This window comes from Cynocephalus volans, chromosome 12 (genome assembly GCF_027409185.1).
Source record: "Cynocephalus volans isolate mCynVol1 chromosome 12, mCynVol1.pri, whole genome shotgun sequence".
NCBI lineage: Eukaryota > Metazoa > Chordata > Mammalia > Dermoptera > Cynocephalidae > Cynocephalus > Cynocephalus volans.
The window spans coordinates 42456873-42477264 of record NC_084471.1 but is presented as its reverse complement, the minus strand read 5'-3'; the positions used below and the strand labels follow the sequence as shown (position 1 = coordinate 42477264).

At 38.2% G+C, this 20392-nt stretch overlaps 1 protein-coding gene across 2 annotated transcripts in view; it reads left to right on the top strand.

Moving 5' to 3' along the window:
- Positions 1–20392, top strand: part of SYT1 (synaptotagmin 1) — a 199758-nt gene that overhangs the window by 174523 nt on the left and 4843 nt on the right. The gene's annotated exons all lie outside the window — the stretch shown is intronic.

The window sequence follows — 20392 nt, the reverse complement described above, 5'->3', positions numbered from 1 at the left end:
GCCTTTTATAGCATACAGTAAGAGAATAAGCATCACCTACAGATGTCCCCCAAATAAATCATATTTAATTCAGATTATGAAGAGGATATTTGATAAATGCCGTATTTTAAAGGAATTTGGATGGCACTGGCTTGCAGCTTCTTGAGTCATCACCATGCCTCTAATATAATTTCCCCCATCCAGAAATGTAGTCCTCGTCCAGTTGCCTTGAAAGCTGGTTACCGTGGAGATAATTACCAGTATTATGACGACCTATTTAGAGGAATTTCTGCATTGCCAGAAAACAAATAACCACAGAGAAAGCCTCACAAACAAATTGTGCTTTCTCTGAAGGTGCCTTTATAAACAATGCCGTAGTTGTACTGTATTTTGTGTGTGTTGTGGGTAGATTTGTCCATAATTAGAATTTGCAAAGGTTTTTGTGAAATCCAGTTGTCTTTAAGTATTTCAAGAGTAAAGAAGGAAGTATAAACAGGCATAATCATATAGACATCTTTCCCCTTCCTGCAATTTGAAATGCATGGCCATGGTTGTATTGATTTCTCAGCAGGATTAACATTTCTTCCATTTGCAGTTTCTTTTTCTTGCTCAGCCTCTGTTTTTTGAGGGTTTTCTAGGGGTACTGAAGAGCAGTTGGTGAGGACTGATTTTTACAAACTGATTAGCCATTAATAATTCTTAAACAAACTATGACTACTTGATAGCTATTTTGATTGTCTCAAAATTATGCCACAAGGTCTACACTCTAAACTCTATCTGGTCTTTCATTTTTCTGTGAAACATGTTTTTGTGTTTGAATGCAGATCTGCCTTTTTAAGTTTTCAAGTTTAAGTGTTTTCTATTAATCATCGTCCTGTTCATAATAGAAGAGACTAATGTTTCAGTTGCTGCTTTGCTGGGGGTGGGGGGGGACGGATTTTTGTTACTACTTTAATATGTACTTATAAAAATTTCAGTGATAAAAATTAAACCTTTACTAAGTTAAAGAAGCAGCAAGCAACAATATAAGCCATGTGTTACCCAAAGTAATTTCCTCCTTCCGGTCTGAGAAGGTCATGTGTTATGGCATTTTTATATTTGTTCTTACTATATTTTCAGGCACAATCCTTTTTCTATTCTCACTCTTCCACCCATTGTAACTTCCTCTAAGGTAATGGCACAGGTGTCCACATTTTCTGTCTTCTCATATTGTCTAGCAAAGTGCTAGAGATGTTTTGGTAAACCTGACTTGTCATATCATTTGCCCTCCAGGAACTTTCAAAAGTTCTTTAGCTGGATAAATGCAGTTTTCATCTGTTTATGTTCACAATGGCCTGCCAGAGAGATTATCTAGGAAACACCCTCTCTTAAACCAGGTATAGAAGGTCGGTTTTCCACAGAGCATCTTGAGTCAAAGTCAGTTTCATTGTGGCTCTGTTTTCAGTTTCTGGGCCGTACGCTTGTCCTTGTGCCTGAAATCACATTGCACAGAACTGATGGCAAATATCAAATTCATATTAATTACCTCACTAAAGTTTTTAGGCTGGTCTGACTGCTGTGCTGAAAATCCCATTGTGAGAAAATGTTATTCCATTCAACTAAATATAACTCTTCTCTTTCAATATTTTTGAGAAGTGTATTGATATTTTAATTAACAAGTTCTTAGTTAAATTTTAACTCTGAGGAGTCTAGCACACTATTTCCAAGTTGATTATGTAAAATCTTAACTTCTCTCCACCTAACAGAGTTGTGTAGGACCAGTTTTACCTAAAAAGCAGTAATAATGCTTACTGGCATGTAGCCTTATACTAATTTTTACCATTTCCTAAAAGAGGCATTAAAATCACAGAGGAACTGGCTGGTCAGCTCAGTTGGTTAGAGTGCGGTGCTAACACCACCAAGGTCCAGAGTTCAATCCCTGTACTGGCCAGCCACAGATAAAAAAATAAATAACCCAGGGAGCTTTTACATGTAATTTCAGAGCCCATAAGCACTAGCACCTCTTAGAACATTACATCTACTCTCTTCTATATTTGTTCAATAAAGATTTTTAGCCATCCCTCTAAAGTGGCCTTCAGATTGAGTAACAAGTTGTGAGTTGTTTGAAGTACAGGGGTACTTCAAAAAGTTCATGGAAAGATTTGTATTATCTTTCAATTCTATTTTTCCAGGAACTTTTTAAAGTACCCTTGCATATTCACATCCAGTACTGCTTGATAAGAATTAGGCCTTTTGAAACCAGTCCTGGAATCCTAATCACCAAGAAGGGTTCCAGACAAGATTCAAAATCAGACCTTTGACACTGCCCAACAGTTCCACTAACTTAATTCATTCTGCCCTCTTTTGGATGGATTTTCAAGGCAAACCATGAGCTTGCTTTGGAAAATTTCCTCTTTGTCTAATCCTCACTCCTAGAGATGACAGTGCTTAACATTTAGCACTAACAATCCTTCCCACCCTGAAGCTAAACTAGGAGAAAGGAGAACAGAGTGTTCTGACCTCATCCATATCACAGGTAGTTAGTTATTCAAGGGAAAAAAAACATATTTCACAGCCTTTCACTAGATAAAACTTGCTTTAGAAATAAGACACAAACTTCTGAAGAATGATGTGGAATAGCTTTTCTCCAGGAAGATTCCATGGCTTTATTTCCATTTCTAAGAAAACTTATGTCTTTAACCTAGGGATCCAGTGCAAATCATTAACACCCCTTGCTATGTCGTATGATGGTAATAATCTAATATTGATAACCTGCAGAACTGTTCACTGCAGAAAGCCATCTAGGAAATAAGGCAGGTGAAAAAAGTACTGCCAAATAACAGAACATTAATATAAGGGTACTTCACAAAGTCCATGGAAAATAGAATTAAACGTTAATAGAAATCTTTTCATGAACTTTTTGAAGTAGCCTCATATTTGTGTTTTTAACAAAAATTTTTAAAGTTTTCTAGTCCATTTCTGTTGCTTATAAGAGAAATGCCTGAAACTCAGTAATTTGTAAAGACAAAATGGTCACTGCTTATAGTTTCAGAGACTGGGAAGTCCAAAGTACAGGGAACATATCTGCTGAGAGCCTTGTTGTTCGGTAGTGACTGTTCACTGCAAAGCAGGGTGTCACATGTTGCATGGCAGAAGCAGAGAGAGAGAGAGCATGCTTCTCATGCACTCGCCTTTAAAAGACATCAGAAGCACACCAAGGACCACCATCAAACCATCAAACAGCTTAATCCATTCACTGTGGCATGGTCCTCACAATCTAATCACCTCTTCAAGGCCCTACCTTTCAATTATCATTTCCTACTCTCAACAGTTACAGTGGGTTTTAAGCTTCAATGGGTTTAGGGGAACATTCAATCCACAGCACTAGTTAATGTAAAGATAATAACTCACTACAATGATTCCAGCTGGTAATTTTTATCAAGTTCTATTCAATTGGTAGCAGAATATTAGGGTATTTCTGATGAGAAGTTCAGGGAAGGGGCTGTTGAGTAAATTGGCTGTTTTCATCCTTTTAGTTAGTGTTCAGTGAATAAACTATGCCTCTGAGGTTTCTGGGGACAGCTCTCACTGGGAAGTGCCCAAGAAATCCCTGCAACATTCAGAGCCCTCATTCAAATGTGCTAAGAGAATATTGGTCAAAAGTGTCCCCCAAAAGTTCATGTATTGGAAACTTGATCTCCATTGTAACAATGTTAAGATGGTAAGAAATCTGATTATGGTATTTGAAAGTTGGGGCCTTTAAGAGGTGACTAGATTGTGAAGACTGTGCACTGATGAATGGATTAATACATTTATGAAGTAATGTGTTCTCTTGGGTGTGGTTCTGATAGTTTTATAAGGAGAGCGAGTGAGAAGGTTAACTCTCTTGCTCAACCCATTCTTGCCGTGTGATACTCTGTGTCACTGTAGAGTCACCACCAAGAAGAATGCACTCACCAGATATGTTCCCTGGACCATGGACTTTCCAGTCTCCAAACTCTAGGAAATAAATTTCATTTCTTTATAAATTACCAGTTTCAGGTATTCTGTTATAAGCAACAGAAATGGACTAATACAACCAGGAATCACTCATCATTCAAGAAGTTCTTATTGAGGACCTACTATGTGTCATCAGGTTCTCAGCTAGTGATGGGAGGAAAAATTAAAAATAGAAATGGTTCCTGTCCTTATGAGGATTAGAGCTTAGTGAGGAAAAAAGACGTTTATAAATCACACCAATATAAAGGACAAATTGAAGTTTTATGAGGACTATAAGAGAAGAAACTGCTTTAGGATGAGGGTTCAAAGGAGTTTCCCATAAAGAAGTGATATTAGAGCTGAGCTTAATTAAAGAGGTGTGGGTTAGAGGCACGAGGAGGAGGCATCCCAGGTATGAGGCCCCAAAGAGGGATGGAACACAGTATATTCAAGGTGTTGGAAGGTTAGTGTGGCTGGAGCAGAGTCAACAAGTGACAGAATCCTAAGAGATGAAACTGGAGAGACAGTAGGAGCCAGATCATTCAGGGTCTACTAGACTAGTGAAGAATTGTTGTCATTTACATTACAGTGTAATTGCTGGATTGCAAACAATACGAGTTATACCATGTTTTAATCATTCCTCCTTGCACATTGTAGATAGTCTAAAATTGAGAAAGCTTATGAATGTTGAATTATGATGAATGTTCAGAGTTGTAAGATTTCTGTGATAACATTAACTGTGTGACTGACCATGGACTATTACTTAAGCTGGTCTCAAGTTCCTCATCTGTAAAACAAAGGTAATAACACCTACCTCTCAGGGTGCTCATGAAGAATAAAATAGATAAACTATAGAGAGTGGCTGGCTCAGTGTCTGGTAATGGCTTTTTAAAATTTGAAAAGAACATACAGTATAGCCCTTAGACCTGGGCAGGAGGAGACCTTCCTGGGACCCAGAGTTTAGAGGGCCCCACTTTGGTCCTCCTCCAGCTACACTTTCACAAGACCAACAGAACATACTCACCTGGAGACCACACCCAGCTCTACATGCTCGACCACGCTTTGAGGACCTGAGACTGCAAGGTTCCCTGCAAAAATGATCCCATGATGATCCGCAAGGTCTTTTATGGTCTCCTCCCCAAGTATGACCACCTGAAGGCAGATGTGTACCCCATGTCTAAGGGGTGGCTAAGGAGCAGTGGTGAATGGAGCTTGGACAAGCAGGTGGGGTGTTCCCGTATGTGTACATGAAACTTCTTACAGTGCACATTGGCGCTCACAGTGTGAGGAAGAAGGGAGACAAGCCAGGGCCAGGAACAAACTGTTTACCCTACCAGATTCCATTGTGGAACCCGGAGCCATCTGAAGATTCTGAATGTAAAGCTGCACTCTCTGGTCATTTTATAACTGCTTATTTGTCAAGATACGAAAACAAAAAATATGGATTTTAACAGATCGTGTTTTTATTTTACGATGTTTAACTATTTAGACATATGGTACATAATGTGTATTTGTAGTCTTAATCTGGGCAAACATTATAGGCAGGTCTGATCCTATGGCTTAAAAAATTCTGCATATGACACAAAATTCCATTTTATTTAAGCCATTTTAAGATTTATGGGTTTCCTATTTATGAAAATCACATTAGGGTTATTTTAAATTTCCATTCTGCACAGGAAGAGACTGGAAAAGGCCAAGGGTAAAAAAAAAAGTTCAAAGGAAGACAATCTATCTAGTGACCTTTTCTCCTCTCTACATGAGCATAGACACAATCCAAATATAACTGTATTTGTGTTTTATGAAGTTGTACATCTATATGTGAAAGTGGAGGGTGAAGAAGACGTGAATGCTGATGATTTTTAGAATTAACAAAATGTTAGTCCTCTCTCTGTGAAACCTGTTTGGACCTCCTCCGTGTAGTGCCCCAAATTCAAATCGAGTATTTTCCACCTGAGTGAAAGGTGTCAGCCTGCTCTGAATCCTGCTCACAGTTATTGCTGTACAAATCATTTAGCAAGAAAACACACTATCTTAGGCTATCTTTCCTTCTACAAACGTATATGGGTTGATTTAAACTTAAATTTTCAGGAATTTATATCTTTTTCTCCCAACAGAACTGTAAGTTCTTGGAAGAACAAATTGGATTCTATAGTTTTCTGTATGCCTTTACTCTCTTACAGCCCCTAGGAGTTGCTCAATAGATATTTGTACTTCACTGATTCATTCAGCCACTTAGTAAATATTTACTGGTTCCTTACCATGTGCCAGGCTCTGTCTCAAGCACAGGGAATACAGGGTTGAACAAGACACTGTCTGAAAGATAAACATGTGGCACATAATAGGCACTCAATGAATGAATGAATGAATGCATGAACAAATGAATGAATGAATGAATGAATGAATGAATTCTGTACCACAGAGCTAAGGAAAAATATTGAGAAAAATGGAGTAACCATTTAAGTTATCTTAGGCCAAAAATCATCAAGGTGAAAGATGTTAGCCTGGTAAAATGTCTGTGATTCAAGAAAATGGAATATGAAAACCAGCCCTAGAGTACATTCGAATGTGCCATCTCTGTGGCCATTTATTATGTGATTCTGGAGTCTTGCAAAGAATTAAAACATTTTGTAGAAACCAAATTTTCTATACAAGGAATTTCACTAACACCCCTACTCTCACTTCTCAGGGACTAAGCATCTTATGTAATATCAATTCCAGAGATATCGGTGTACACAATAACATTATTTTAGTTTTTACTGAGATCTGAAATACTGATGTGTGGTGATTAATTTTCATCACACATTTGCTTTATAAAAAGCAGTAAAATCACCACAGAATTATATTACTCCATGCCATTTTTCTAAATGCAGTATAATATTGAAGCCATAGTTTATTTTTATTTTCTCCTTCTAATATTCTGAGAAAAGTAGATTACCAAGTTGATCTCTCCTGCAAAGCTACTTATCTTCTTGACGTGCAGAGTTCCTGCTGATTTCAAACAGAGTTTCACAGCCTAATGAAAGAGAACGATATCTGGCCATCGATGAACTAAAACAAAATATCTCTCTGGAAGGATAAGGGAAATCGACATTCAAATAAAAAGAACCTAATAACAAGCCAACCACAGTGTTCAAAGTTTGGGTTTGTTTTTTGTGTTTTTGTTTTTTGTTTTTTGTTTTTTAAGGAGGACTGAATTATTCGTACTTTAAAATCTCAAACCAAAGATGGGAAATATGAGTTACTGACGACATCATAGATCTTAAAAACCATTATCTCTTTTTCTAATGGGGACACAAAAGATGCCCTGTCCCTCCTCTTCTAGGTTCACAGCCTCAACAACGTTGCATAAGAGCAGGAAGGGGAGCAACAAAAGGAAAGAAACTCCCTTGAAAAATAAGTAGATTTTCTTTTTTAAGACGAGAAAGAAGCACTGAAACATTTCCAGCTAAGAAAACTTAGAGGTCATTCATTACCTCAGTCCCTAGGAGATATACCCATATCACTGAAAAGTTCTAGAAACAGTCCAAAATGAGGTAATGGAGAGAGATTTCTCCATTCCCTCTAGAATCATTTCTAAATCTCTCCTTTAATTATTCTAATATCATCTCAGTTCATAAACTTCCTAATGCTTAGATGGCAGAATATGTAGATGAAATTAGTCATATGATGTGCAAGAGCCCCTCTATTCTCACATTGTTTCATTTTGTACTCATGTTGAATTGTCTAGAGATTGTGTCTATGTGGATAAGGAGTAGCATCCATGTGTCATATTACGTGTACTTAAAAATCCTAGCAGTGTTACCAAGAACAATGTTACCCATGTTATTTTATCAAGAAGAAATGTTTAATATTTTTTTAAATGAAATATCTTACTAGTGATCTTTCATATGGCATAAATAAGAAGCTAAGCCCAAATCTCCAGAAAGAAAAATTAAACCAAATTTTCCATTTGCAAGTTTGTTTACTTTACTAAATCATTTGACTTTTTGTTTTCGTTTTTGCTAATCGGCTCGTACAAACAGTTTGTCCTTGGTAATCCCACCAGACTCTTTGTAGTCATCCAGAAAGAATCAAACATAATTACTACTGCTCCTACTCTCATGTGTTTGCCCTTCCTGAAAGATTTTCCAAAATACAGGAAAAATAGGCTTGAATTATGGAGGAAGAATTTCATCTTAAAACTTGAACAGAAAAGATTCAGATTGCGTAAACTTAACGTGCTCCTTCCTCTACTAAGTGCGGAGCTCAAACCCTCACACTGCTGTTTAACCTGCCCATAAACATGCACCATCTGAAATCTTTCTTTGCTGTATCCTCATTCTCCAGTTTTTGTATATTCATTTCTACATTTTCAGTCAAGAAACTGGCAATCACATATAGTCCATTTGGCAATGTTAGAAATCATAGTTGGAATTCAGTGGTTTCCCCCACCACCATGAAAAATGCTTTCTGTTTAATTCATAATAATAGCATTTTGCATTTACGTTTTTGTCTCTTCAAAGCACTCTGTCATCATTAATGAACTAAATCAGCCTTTGCTATTTTATGATCTGTATCATTAAAATGGGGTTGATTTTCTCTGCGGTAGTCACTTATGTAATGTTGTTTTCTTCTAGCGAACACTGCGCTTAACAATGTAAATTCATTTCTAAATTGTGCACTCACATAGAAAATTTCCCAGAATATATTTTTAATGCTGCATCCTTACTATAACATTACAGGGAGCATTTAAATCTATACAGACATTTTAAACTATAAAGACACATAAATTCTTTAATGTAGTCTTCTCTAAGCACTTGTAAATTATTTATAAAGACCCCCTCAAGTAAATATGTTGAAACTGCCAGTGATAGAAATGGAAATTGTTTGTGCTGTGAACCCCATCACTATTTAATTATTTGTATACTGTTAAATGATTGGCTTACTGGTGAAATAAGGCTTACTCAGTAAGTGCACAAGAAAAAACTGCTGTTGGCAAAGAAACTCTGAATCCTAAATCTATCATGTTTTAACTCAGCGGTCTCTGTGTCTCGGCTACTACTAGACCATTTTATACAAGTACTTGATGGCTCATTCCTAGGAATTTGATCTAATGTGGAAAGAAAATGTCTCTCTAAGTTTAAACACACTTCCAAGTTTAGGCAGCAATGGTATCCTGCAGACCCTAGGTTGAGAAACTCTGTAAACGTTGGTTCCTCCCTACTTCTATCCCGCCTTCTCTTGGTAAAAGCCTTCTGATTCCTGTTTTAGGAATCATCCTATTCTTCTACTCTTAACCTTGTGCTTAGAATAGAGTTGAGCCTACCCCTCAACTCCAAGGGCAGGTCTATCTGGGCTTCCTAATTGATTTGAGGATGGACATATAACTCAGGTCTAAGCCAACCTAATTCATCATATTCTCTTTGCCACAGTAATTAATATAGAGTAAGCATTTCATCTGTGTTAGTCCAATCAGAGAAAACTTGGGACATTCCCTGGGAATTCTGGATGTGGACTCTCTATTCACTTGGATGGTGTAGCGTGATGATATGAATCTGTAGCTGGTGCAGTCATTTGCATCCTCCAGAGGAAAGCCTAGAACAGCCAGAAAAGCCAACATGTGGAACTTGAGGAGGACTTCACAGAAACGAGAGCAGAGACTCAGGTGAAACTGGGACCTTGCTGGTATTGCTGGATACGTGTTAGATGGAGAACAGACTGAACTGCTGTAACAAAGAGACCCCAAAATGCAGGCGCTGAAAAAGATAAAATTTCTTTTTAAGTTCCTTATCTCCCTATATCCATAGGTAGGTGGATGGCCGAGACTAGGGCAGTGAGATCATCTAGGGACCCAGCATCTTCCTATTTAGATGTTCTGCTGTCCCCCTAGATGACTGTCTTTACATCGCAAGGCAAAAGCTGCTTCACTGCCTTCTCATCACATCCATGGTTCAGTTACAAGATAAAAGAAAGGAAGAATGGAGGGCAAGAAGCTGATTCTAAGGCAGGGTTTATCAATCTCAGCTCTATTGACATTTTGGGCCTGATAATTTTTTTCTATTGGGGGCTGTCCTGTACACTGTGAGATATTTAACAGAATCCCTGGCCTCGACCCTCTGGATGTCCATGGCATCCCCACCTCCAAGCTATGACCATCAAAAATGTCTCCAGCATCGCAAGATGTCTGGGAGGCAGAATACCCCCCGTTAAGAACCATCTTTTAAGCATATGCTGTGGAGGTTGCACCTCACTTCCACTCACATCTAAGAGCCGGAAGATAGCCATTTGGACACACCAAGTCATAGGAGAGTCTGGGAGAAATATTTCTAGCTAGATGAACTGGTGCACAGATAAAATTTCAGAGGTTCTATTGCTCAAAAATTAGGAGAAAATATATTTTAGGGAACAGTTCACCATCTCTGCCACACAACCCTGCTTTTGGACTTTTCCATCATATAAGCCAGTAAGTTACCTTTACAATCTACACCATTTTGAAATGGATTTGCAGTCACTTGAAGTTCAGAGTCCTAAATGATACAAGTATTACTTTCCTCATCCAACACTATAAGTTGAAATTTAGTGGACATTATTCAAAGAAAAAAAAATGAAAAGAATAATACCCGAAGTTACTCAGAAGCTGGCTACTGGGTCAGAAGGGACTGAACAACAGCTAAAGTGAAGGTATTTCTTATCAAGAGAAGTCTTTGGTTGAAATGGAAAGGCCATGGTCATAAGGGCCCATGGTCACTGTGGTAGTTAAGGAAGAAGACCGTATAATTATGCAAAAGTGTCCAAATGAAAACCACAGGCATCTCATGTTATTTGACTTTGAACTGCTGCTTTCTAGTTCTCATTGTGAATACAAAAAGCCTTTAGTGCCTCCTTTATATCTCACACAAAAGAATCATTTCTTACAGCCAGCTGTTTGGCAATTATACTTCTATGAAGTTAGCATAATTTGAGATTAGAACTGCCTGAGGGAAGAAGGGGGTGACAGTGTTCTAGGGTATTAAAGTAGGGTATGGAATAGTAATGGAAGAAGTGCTCATTTTAGACGGGAATGGCCTTCCCAAAGTTCATCTTGAAGCCGATAGTTCTGAATTTAAAACACATTTTCCCATAGAAATTGTTTAAGTTATTAGATTACAAAAAAGTCCTCCCGTAACAGAAAAGAAAGAGATATGTATTTTGCAGTAGTACAAAGGAAATGTTGCAGGGCAAAGGAAGATTTGTCTGAAGGTTTGGACTGAAAAAATCAGTCTTCAGGGAAGAGAGAACTTTTAAACTGAGCTTAAGGTGAGGAAAGAAAGAAAGGACACTTCAGTCTAAATGACAGCCAGTTCGAAAACACAGCATTTTAAATTCTCTGTGAGGAAGGAATAGTGAGTCTCTACCACAAGTAGAGTGTAGGCTTTGTGGAGATAAGACAAGTAGTTAGAATGGGGCAGTGAACGCCACAGTGGAGTTTGAATTTTTTTAGTCTGCATGCCACTGAAGATTTTTAATAAGGAGGGGATGGTATGTTCAAATATAGCTTTAACAATTACATAAAGGATGCTTTGAAAGTGAGGACACAATTGCAAGAGAGACTGTAGTTCTGATTTTGAGATGTGGCAATGGGTTAGAAAGAGAGAACTAACCAGAGAGACAGGAAGGTAAATGGGAAGGATGTGGTGCTAACTGTTTATGGGAGGTAGAGAAGACGGAATCAAAAATAGCCCCAAATTTTCTTTTTTTGTTGTTCAAAATATTGTGACATTTACGTGCACATATTTGTGGGGTACAATGTGTTGTTTCAATACATGCATATACTGCGCAATGATTCGCTTAGGGTAGACAGCATAGTTTTGAACCCATTAGTCCCCCACTTTTCCTCCCCTTCACCCCTCTCCCCTCCCAGCCTCTGGTAACCATTATTCTACTCTCTACTTCTTTGAGAACCACTTCTTTTTTTAGATCCCACATACGAGTGATATTGTGCTGTATTTGTCTTTCTGTACCTGACTTACTTCACCTAACATTATGGTTTCCGGTTTCATCTATGTTGCTGCAAATGATAGGGTATCATTTTTTCTTTACAGCTAAATAGTATTCCACTGTGTAGATATACCAGGTTTTTTTTCCTTTTTTTTTTTTTAATCCATTTATCCATCTCTTGGCGATTGTGAATAGTGCTGCAATGAACATGGGAGTGCAGGTGTTCTTTGATATACTGATTTCATTTCCTTTAGGTGTATAGTCAGTAGTGGGATTGCTGGCTCATATGGTAGATCTATTTTTAATTCTCTGAGGAACATTTATACTGTTTTCCACAATTTCTGTGCCAATTTACATTCCCGCCAATAATATAAGAGAGTTGCTTTTTCTCCACATCCTTGCCAGCATTTGCTATTTTTTGTCCTGTTGATAACATTCTAACTGGAGTGAGAAGATATCTCACGTGGCTCCAAATTTCCTAACTTTTTGTCCTAGGAGGCTGTAATCATGGCACAAAAATAGGCTTAAAGGGAAAGGAATGAACTCAGTAAGCTTCTGTCTGAAAGCTAAGGGAAGAATTGAGGTGATTATGGCCTTATAGTACAGCACATGGACTGCACCGAATGCTTCTGCAAAGCTTGCCCATTGGGTCTCTGTACTTGAAGGACGATCACTTACTGAATTTCATACTTAGTTTCAAAGTCTTCCTTCAAGTTTACTTTATTATTCTTTTGGAGGAAGTCGCTCTACATGTTGAAACTGTGCCAGTGACACCAATGTTAGTGAAGACATTGCATTCCAGTGCCAGATTCTGTGGTCAAAAATTTTTATAGAGGTAGCAATAATAAATAATATTGGGAGCATAAGGCTGCATTGTAGAATGTCTGAGAAAAAAGAGTGAAGATTAAAATCCTATTAAACATTTGTAAAAGTAATGTCAAATATGATAAACTCCTAAAATATGTCCTTGAGAGTCTTGGGGCATAGGAAGGGAGAGGAGCAAATAAAGAGGATCGGCTCATGCTCAGAAAGAAAAAAGAACAAGGGACGGCTAAGGTAGGATCAAGCATTATCTGGAAGAGGGAGAACTTCTGGGGTGCCTTTTGATACCCGCACCCAACCTCCCTATTTCTATCCCTTCCAAGGACAGTCAAAATCATCAGGCCATCCAAGCTTTGCACAGCATGACAGTAGAAAAGGACAGTAACTGGAACAGGAGAGAAATAAGGGCATATATGTGTCATCGCCTTCTTACTCCCTGACCAAAAGAGGATGGGAGATTCAGCATATATCAGATGGATGTGAGTAGGAGGGAATGGGATGTCCAAAGGGTGACAGCTCACTCCATCCAGAGCTAGATATTAAAGCATCAACACTACATCAACCTGCTGGGAACTGGTTGTTGGAAGAAATCCTTTGGAAAGGAAATTCCTACCAATTAATATGAGAGATATATGTGAGAGGTCTTGCATTCAAAATTAACGCCTGAATACGGAAAAAATGAGCAAAAAAGAATGGCACCAGACCACAGGCTGTCCACCCCATGAGTTATATTTGCAAGGTGCCACCCAACTGGCAGAGCTGTGGAATTGCTCTCTCATCCTCAGAGTTGTTCATAGGCTGCAGCTGACCAAGAAATCACAAAACCAGCCAAATGAGGTCTATGTCCCAATCCCTGAAAATAGCTATTGAGACCAAAACATTCATCTGGTCACCGTCCTGGACCCTTTGCTCCCCTCTCACACGGCATAGTCAGTGTTCCAAGTCTCTGCTGTCTTGGTGCTGAGGCACAATAAATGATTTGGCAAATCATATCACTACAGCTTCAACACAATGATTTCCTGTCGCTCACTCTGGATAGGAAGAAGTGAAGAAAGCAAGGAAGGAGGGAGCGAGTTAGTTCTGTGGCTGAGTGGAAAACAGCAAGAAGAAACCAGACTATAAAATTTTCTCATGGTAGAAAGGAGTTAATAGAAAAAGTAAGGGAGGAAGTATAGAGATCACCTCTCCCCAAACACCAATACACATTACACCATCCCTGACAACAACTCTCAAGGCTGAGGGATTCTTTTTCTCTGCTTCCTCATTTTAGTAGCATAAAAAAGTAGGTACTTCATACAGAATTTGCCCAAGTGTATCTACATTAACGGGCCTCAGTATCTGGAAAGAAGGCTCAATAAATCATTGTTCTGACTCACACTGTCGTAGAGCCTCAGTGATAAGATTCCGCTCAGAACTCTGTGCTTGACTTTTCAGCTATGTGTAATTGGATCTGTTGACTTCAGGAGTGGGAGAACACTGTACAGGATGCTGGATTTGTTTCCCATCTTACACCTCGAGACCACCTCATGCAGGCAGTACTGGAAGAAATCCTCCCTTTGTCTTTTATCTCATACATGATTAAATTCTTCATTAATGAACCATTGGCTTAGACTGAGCATGCTTCTTTCCAGAAATAAATTGACACTGGGACAGCTTTGCTTACTTCTGCAGCAAATGGGAGGACTTTTTCTCATGTGCTAATGGTGGGCACCAATTCAGCCAAGTGAGTTGAGGAAGAGTCAGTTTCACAGATGCTGACTTAGAAGTTAGCCCTTTCATAAAACTATAATAATACTCAGTAATGATATCTGCCAGGCGCACTTTGAACCTCCTTCCACATGGTAACTCAGTTTAATCTTCACAACTCTGTGAGCGAGGTAGTATCATTTTCACCACCTTACAGCTGAAAGAACTGAGACATGAAGAGGTTAAATAACTTGTTCAAGACCACACAGCTACCAAGTAGCAGAGCCAAGATCCAAATCACGCTGGCTCTGGAGTCCATACTTGTAAATGCTATACTGAATTGTCTTCCCAACAAATCATGAAGAGCAGCAGGTTTAGAGTCAGAAAACCCTGCTTTGAGTTCTTAGAAAAGAAAAATCTTTCTGAGGCTCAGAAACAATTCCTCACTGGGATTGTAAGAATTATAAAGGAGATGATATAATTTTTAATTATATCATTTTTATTTTTTTTATTTTTTTTTATATATATATATATATATTTTTATTTTGTCGATATACATTGTAGCTGATTATTGCTCCCCATCACCAAGACCTCCCTCCCTTCTCCCTCCCCCCTCCCCCCCAACAATGTCCTTTCTGTTTGCTTGTTGTATCAACTTCAAATAATTGTGGTTGTTATATCTTCTTCCCCCCCTCCCGGTTTTGTGTGTGTGTGTGTGTGTGTGTGTGAATTTATATATTAATTTTTAGCTCACACCAATAAGTGAGAACATGTGGTATTTCTCTTTCTGTGCCTGACTTGTTTCACTTAATATAATTCTCTCAAGGTCCATCCATGTTGTTGCAAATGGCAGTATTTCATTCTAATTATATCATTTTTAATTACATATATATAACTTGGAAAGTGCTCTATAAATATAAAGGAACATTCTCATTTTAAACCTTGTAAAAATTATTCTTAGCTAACATTTCATCCACTTTCACTAACTTTCCCATGGATCCTGAAACATCTGTCCATTACTATTATCTTCTGATGGTATGTTTTAGGTTCTTTTTTTTTTTAATTAAAAAGACAAACTTTTTGAAGGATTTTGCTTTGAAGAACAGAGTAATTTTTTAGAAGAGTGCAAAGAATATCAATTTTTTCCAAAAGATCACTTTCTAGACCTATTAAAACTTGACTCTCATCCTCGAGCCTTCCTAGATAAACAACAGAATCCTCTCTTCATATCTGGTTGTGGTATTAGCTTTTTATTGCTTCTGTAACAAATTATCACAAACTTAAAACAACATATATTTATTATCTTACAGTTCTATAGGTTAGAAGTCTGACACATTTATTTAGGAAAAATAAGTTCAAGAGATCTATTGTGCAATATGGGGACTGTAGTTAATAACAATGTATTGTATTCTTGAAAATTGCTCAGAGAGTAGCTTTTAAATATCACCACAAGAAATGATTATGTGAGATAATACATATGTTAGTTAGCTTGATTTAGCCATTCCACAATGTATTCATAACATCATATTGTACATGATTAATATATAAAATTTTATTTGCCAATTTAAAAAATTTAATTTATAAAAATTATTTTCAAAGAAAGTCTGACATAAGCCTCCCGAGGCTAAAACCAAGGTGTCGGCAGGGCTGAATTCTTTCTGCAGGCTCTAGGTAAGAATCCATTTCCTTGCTTTTCTAGCTTCCAGAGGCCACCTACATTGCTTGGCCTGTGGTCCCTTCCTTCATCTTCAAAGCCAGCAACGTAGCTTGTCTCTGACCCTTCTTCTATTGTCATCTCTCTTTCTGACCACAGCCAAGAAAGATTCTGTTTTGAAGGACTCATATGATTAGATCAAGCCCTCCTAGGTCATCTAGAATGACCTTCTCATCTCAAGATCCTTAACCTTAATCACATTTGCAAAGTCCCTTTTGATGTACAAGGTAACATATTCACAGGTTCCAAGGATCAAGATGTCTATACAGTGTCTAATAATGTATGAATGGAGAGCTATTATTCTGCCTACCATAATTAAGAATGTTAGGAACAACAACAAAAAAAAACCAATGTAGTTTATTTAAAAGGCTTGTCAATATCTAAAAGTTTGAGGATGGTTACATTACAGTGTCCTGAAAAACCTCTAAGTCATAACAGCTATTAATAACAGAAAGCAGATGAAGTCCAGCTAGGCTGATTTCAGACAAAAAGAAAGCCTGACAATGGTGGGTGAAGGATAGCGGTGCCACATCAGCAACAAAACCAAATGATGGACCAGAGCATTATTAAAGTAAGGCAATGAATCACATTCATTGTACCTACAGTGTATTTATTACTGGGAATGAAGAACCTTCTTTCTGATCCTAGCTCATCATTTTCCAGAAGTGATAACTTACATTCATACATTATGAGACACTGTATAGACATCAGAAAAGAGAGCTTCCTATCTATCAATGTTTAAAAAAAGAGACTGTACTATTTTTTTTAAGATAAATTAAATAAATAAATGAAGTGCCCCAGGTCTTTTGCCTGTTTCAACGGCAACAGGTATTATCTTAATGGTGTTGAAGAAGTGTTGTCAGTATTTAAATGATGCACATTTCTGTGAGTGCTTGTTTTGGGGAACAGAAGGAATAGATGCAGTCACAGAGACATAGAGTGCCTGAGGATAGTAGCCCGATTTTGTAGCTTGCATATTTCCCTATACTATTTACATGTTTCCAAAAACCCAAGAGATGTTTAGGATGCATGGTGTCCAGTTGCTGTACAAAGGAAAAGCAATAGCAATGTTAGTGAGTCTCCTTATAGCCTATATGATCATGTCCATAAAATTGTGTCTTATGCAATCACTAGGATTTCTAAGCCACCAAGAAGCTCTCAACTGACAAGAATTTGCTTTGCAAAACTGCCCCTAAAACAGAACAAATTTAATTACACAGAGGCCTACTTTGCAGAAGAGATAATCTTGGCCTTAACATATTTTTGTGTCCTTAAAGCACAGGTGTGACTTAGTTGGGTGAGCATGTTTCTATAGAGAGGACTCAGCCAGTAGTTAGGGAGACAGGAGCAAGGCCTAGATCCCAGAAAAAGTTACTAATGAGCTAAGCAAGGGATTAGGGCCAATTCCAAAGAAACCAGAGTTCAGGACAAGACTTCAGTGCAATGAAAGAACCAGAAGACACTTAGGAAATCGAGCCAATCAAGGAGCAGGTGAAAATGGAGAAGACTGGAGAAATGGAGACGCAATCTAAGATTTCACATTGCTGGGCTAAGAAAATGCTCAAATGTGCCCCTTTCAGGTACATAAGACATCAGTCTTAGACAGTCAAGACTTATCCAGGCAAAAAGCTGATAGAGAATAAGACCCCAGACTTATTGCCAGCCTTTGTTATAACTGCAATGGGAATTTTGCCCGCAAAGCAAGTTGTTTGGTACCTGTGTCAGGGTGAATCTGCAAAGGCAAAGACTGAGACTGCTTATTCATAGCAGCCCCAAACCTGCTCCTCTTTCAACCCTCTGTCCTCTCTTTTACATATCAAGAAATTATGGAATACCTCTGAGTCATTTGTGAATACCTATTTTACGGTTGTGTTGTCAGAATTGGCAGATTCTGCTTATAAAAGCAACAGATCAGCACGTCCTTCATTATCTCTCTGACCTCACTACCTACCTCTCTCCCCTTTGCCTTCTACTGTTCCTCAAACATGCAAAAAAAGGTGCACCTTAGGGCCTTTGCAGGTACTGCTTCTTCTGGCTGGTACAAGTTTTGCCATATCTTCAAGTGACCTGTTCCTTCTTGTGATTTGGTTCTCAGAGCAAATGTTTCCTCCTCAATAAGGAATTTCAGGATCACCTTTCCTAAATAACTCCTTTTTCCTTAAGGCATTAATCACATCATATTAGAATTCTCAGCAAAATCCAAAATCCTCTTGTTGGGTTTTTAATTTGTTCACTCAAATGGCAGGTGTGCAAGAATTTTTTTATTATTTACTGTATTGAATGAATCAACAAATGGTCATAGTGCTTCTCTTGAGAAAATCTATGCTTTAGTTAGGTTGATAATGTTTCAACACATGAACACAGGAGGTATATGTGGGTATTTAGTCAGTGCCAAAAAGCAACTGGAGGTTTGACTCTCTTTGTAAAAGTGCAACAGGTTGGATGGGGGAGCTAGGGAACTTTATAAACAAACAAGGTCTCTAAACCAAAAGTCAACAATAAGATGGATTATCAGTGAAAAGACTTTTTTTTTTTTTTTTTTTTGGTCTCCACTTAGTTATTTACAGTGGATTCTTTTTTTTTTTTTTTTTAAACTGACCATCTATTTAGTTGATGAAGCTGGTTTCTCATCTCTAGACCTGGTTTTTAAAGATATTCTTCATTTTAATGAAAATCTTCACTACAATCTCCTCAACTGGATGTAGCATTAAAAAAAATCTCCAAATGACACATATCCAAGTAATGTGGGCTCTGGGACAGTGGGAAGAAGAAAGGACTGAGAGTCAGGAGACCCAGATTATGAAGCCCTAAATAAGTACCGCTTATTCATTCAACAAAAATTAAAAATCTGCCAAGCATTGTTGTAGTGAGTTCAAATAGTGAATGTGGCAGACAAAGTTTCTGTCCCTTAGGATCATGTTCCACTGGGAGAAAGGGGGAGAGAAATAAAAACCTTTATTCATCTGCGGATTTCTCTTCTAAAAATATGTGGGCATTAGACTAGATTATCTGTAAAGTTTCTCCCAGCTCTACATGTTCTGAAAGAGAGGAGAGAAAATTTGGAAGTCTTAGCAGTGGTTATTTTTGGAAAGTAAAATCACGGATTTAAAATTTTTTCTTCTTTTTGCTTATCATTGCTTTCTGATTTTTTTTTTTTTTTCTGTAACAAAGATACATTACGTATGAAATTTTTTTTTTTTTTTTTTTTTTTTTTTTTGTCTTTTTCGTGACCGGCACTCAACCAGTGAGTGCATCGGCCATTCCCATGTAGGATCCGAACCCGCGTCGCTGCGCTCCCAGCGCCACACTCTCCCGAGTGCGCCACGGGCTCGGCCCTCGTATGAAATTTTAAAATGCTTAAGAAAAATGAGAGAAATTTTCCTTTCAATCCTGGACATTGGTGCCTGGTTCCTAGACCTGAAGGTTTGTCATTCATCCAGTAGTAATGGGAGCTGTAAATGGGAATTGTCATACTCCCCCGGTGATTTCCTTAGTACTTTACCTTTCCCTAATGAAGCTTCAGGAAAACTGCTCGGGGAATCTTTCTGCCCCTATTCTCATTACTTCTGTGCTTCTGTAGGTACTGGCCTCTTCTCTTTTCTTTGAACACTTGAAGAATGTTCAGGCACATCTCTCTCTCTCTCTCTCTCTCTCTCTCTCACACACACACACACACGCACGCACACACGCACACACACACACACACACACACACACACTGCCAGCCTCTTCTCACCCTTCAACCTTCACACCTCAGCTTAAATGTCACCTCCACAAAGAGGCCTTACCTGAGCAATTTAACAATTTCATTCCTGCCTTACCACTCACCATACCATCTCTGTTATCTATCATATCTCTCTTCTGCTTTTTCTTTCTGGAACACTCTTGTCAGCTTGTAATTTCATCTGTATTTTGTTTCTTAACAAGCTTATTGTCTATATTCCCCCACAAGCCTGAAGTTCCATCATCAAGACAGGGATGTTGTGTTCACTGCTACATCCCAAAGGCCTAAAGGTGCCTATCACGTCATAGGCACTTAACTAATACTGGCTGAGCAAATGAATAAATGAATGAATGAAATGGCTCTTCTGTCCTCTCTATGTCAAGAGTTTTATTCCCACGCAGCAGTGTGCTGTAGGCAAGCCCTTTGTCAGCTCTTGTATCCAACTGATAATTTTGAGGGATTTTGCAAGTCAGTTGTTAAACTCTCAGAGACTTGAAATTGGCCATGATGACAGTGTTTATACCAGGGACATCAACAAATGTATACATCAAGTCC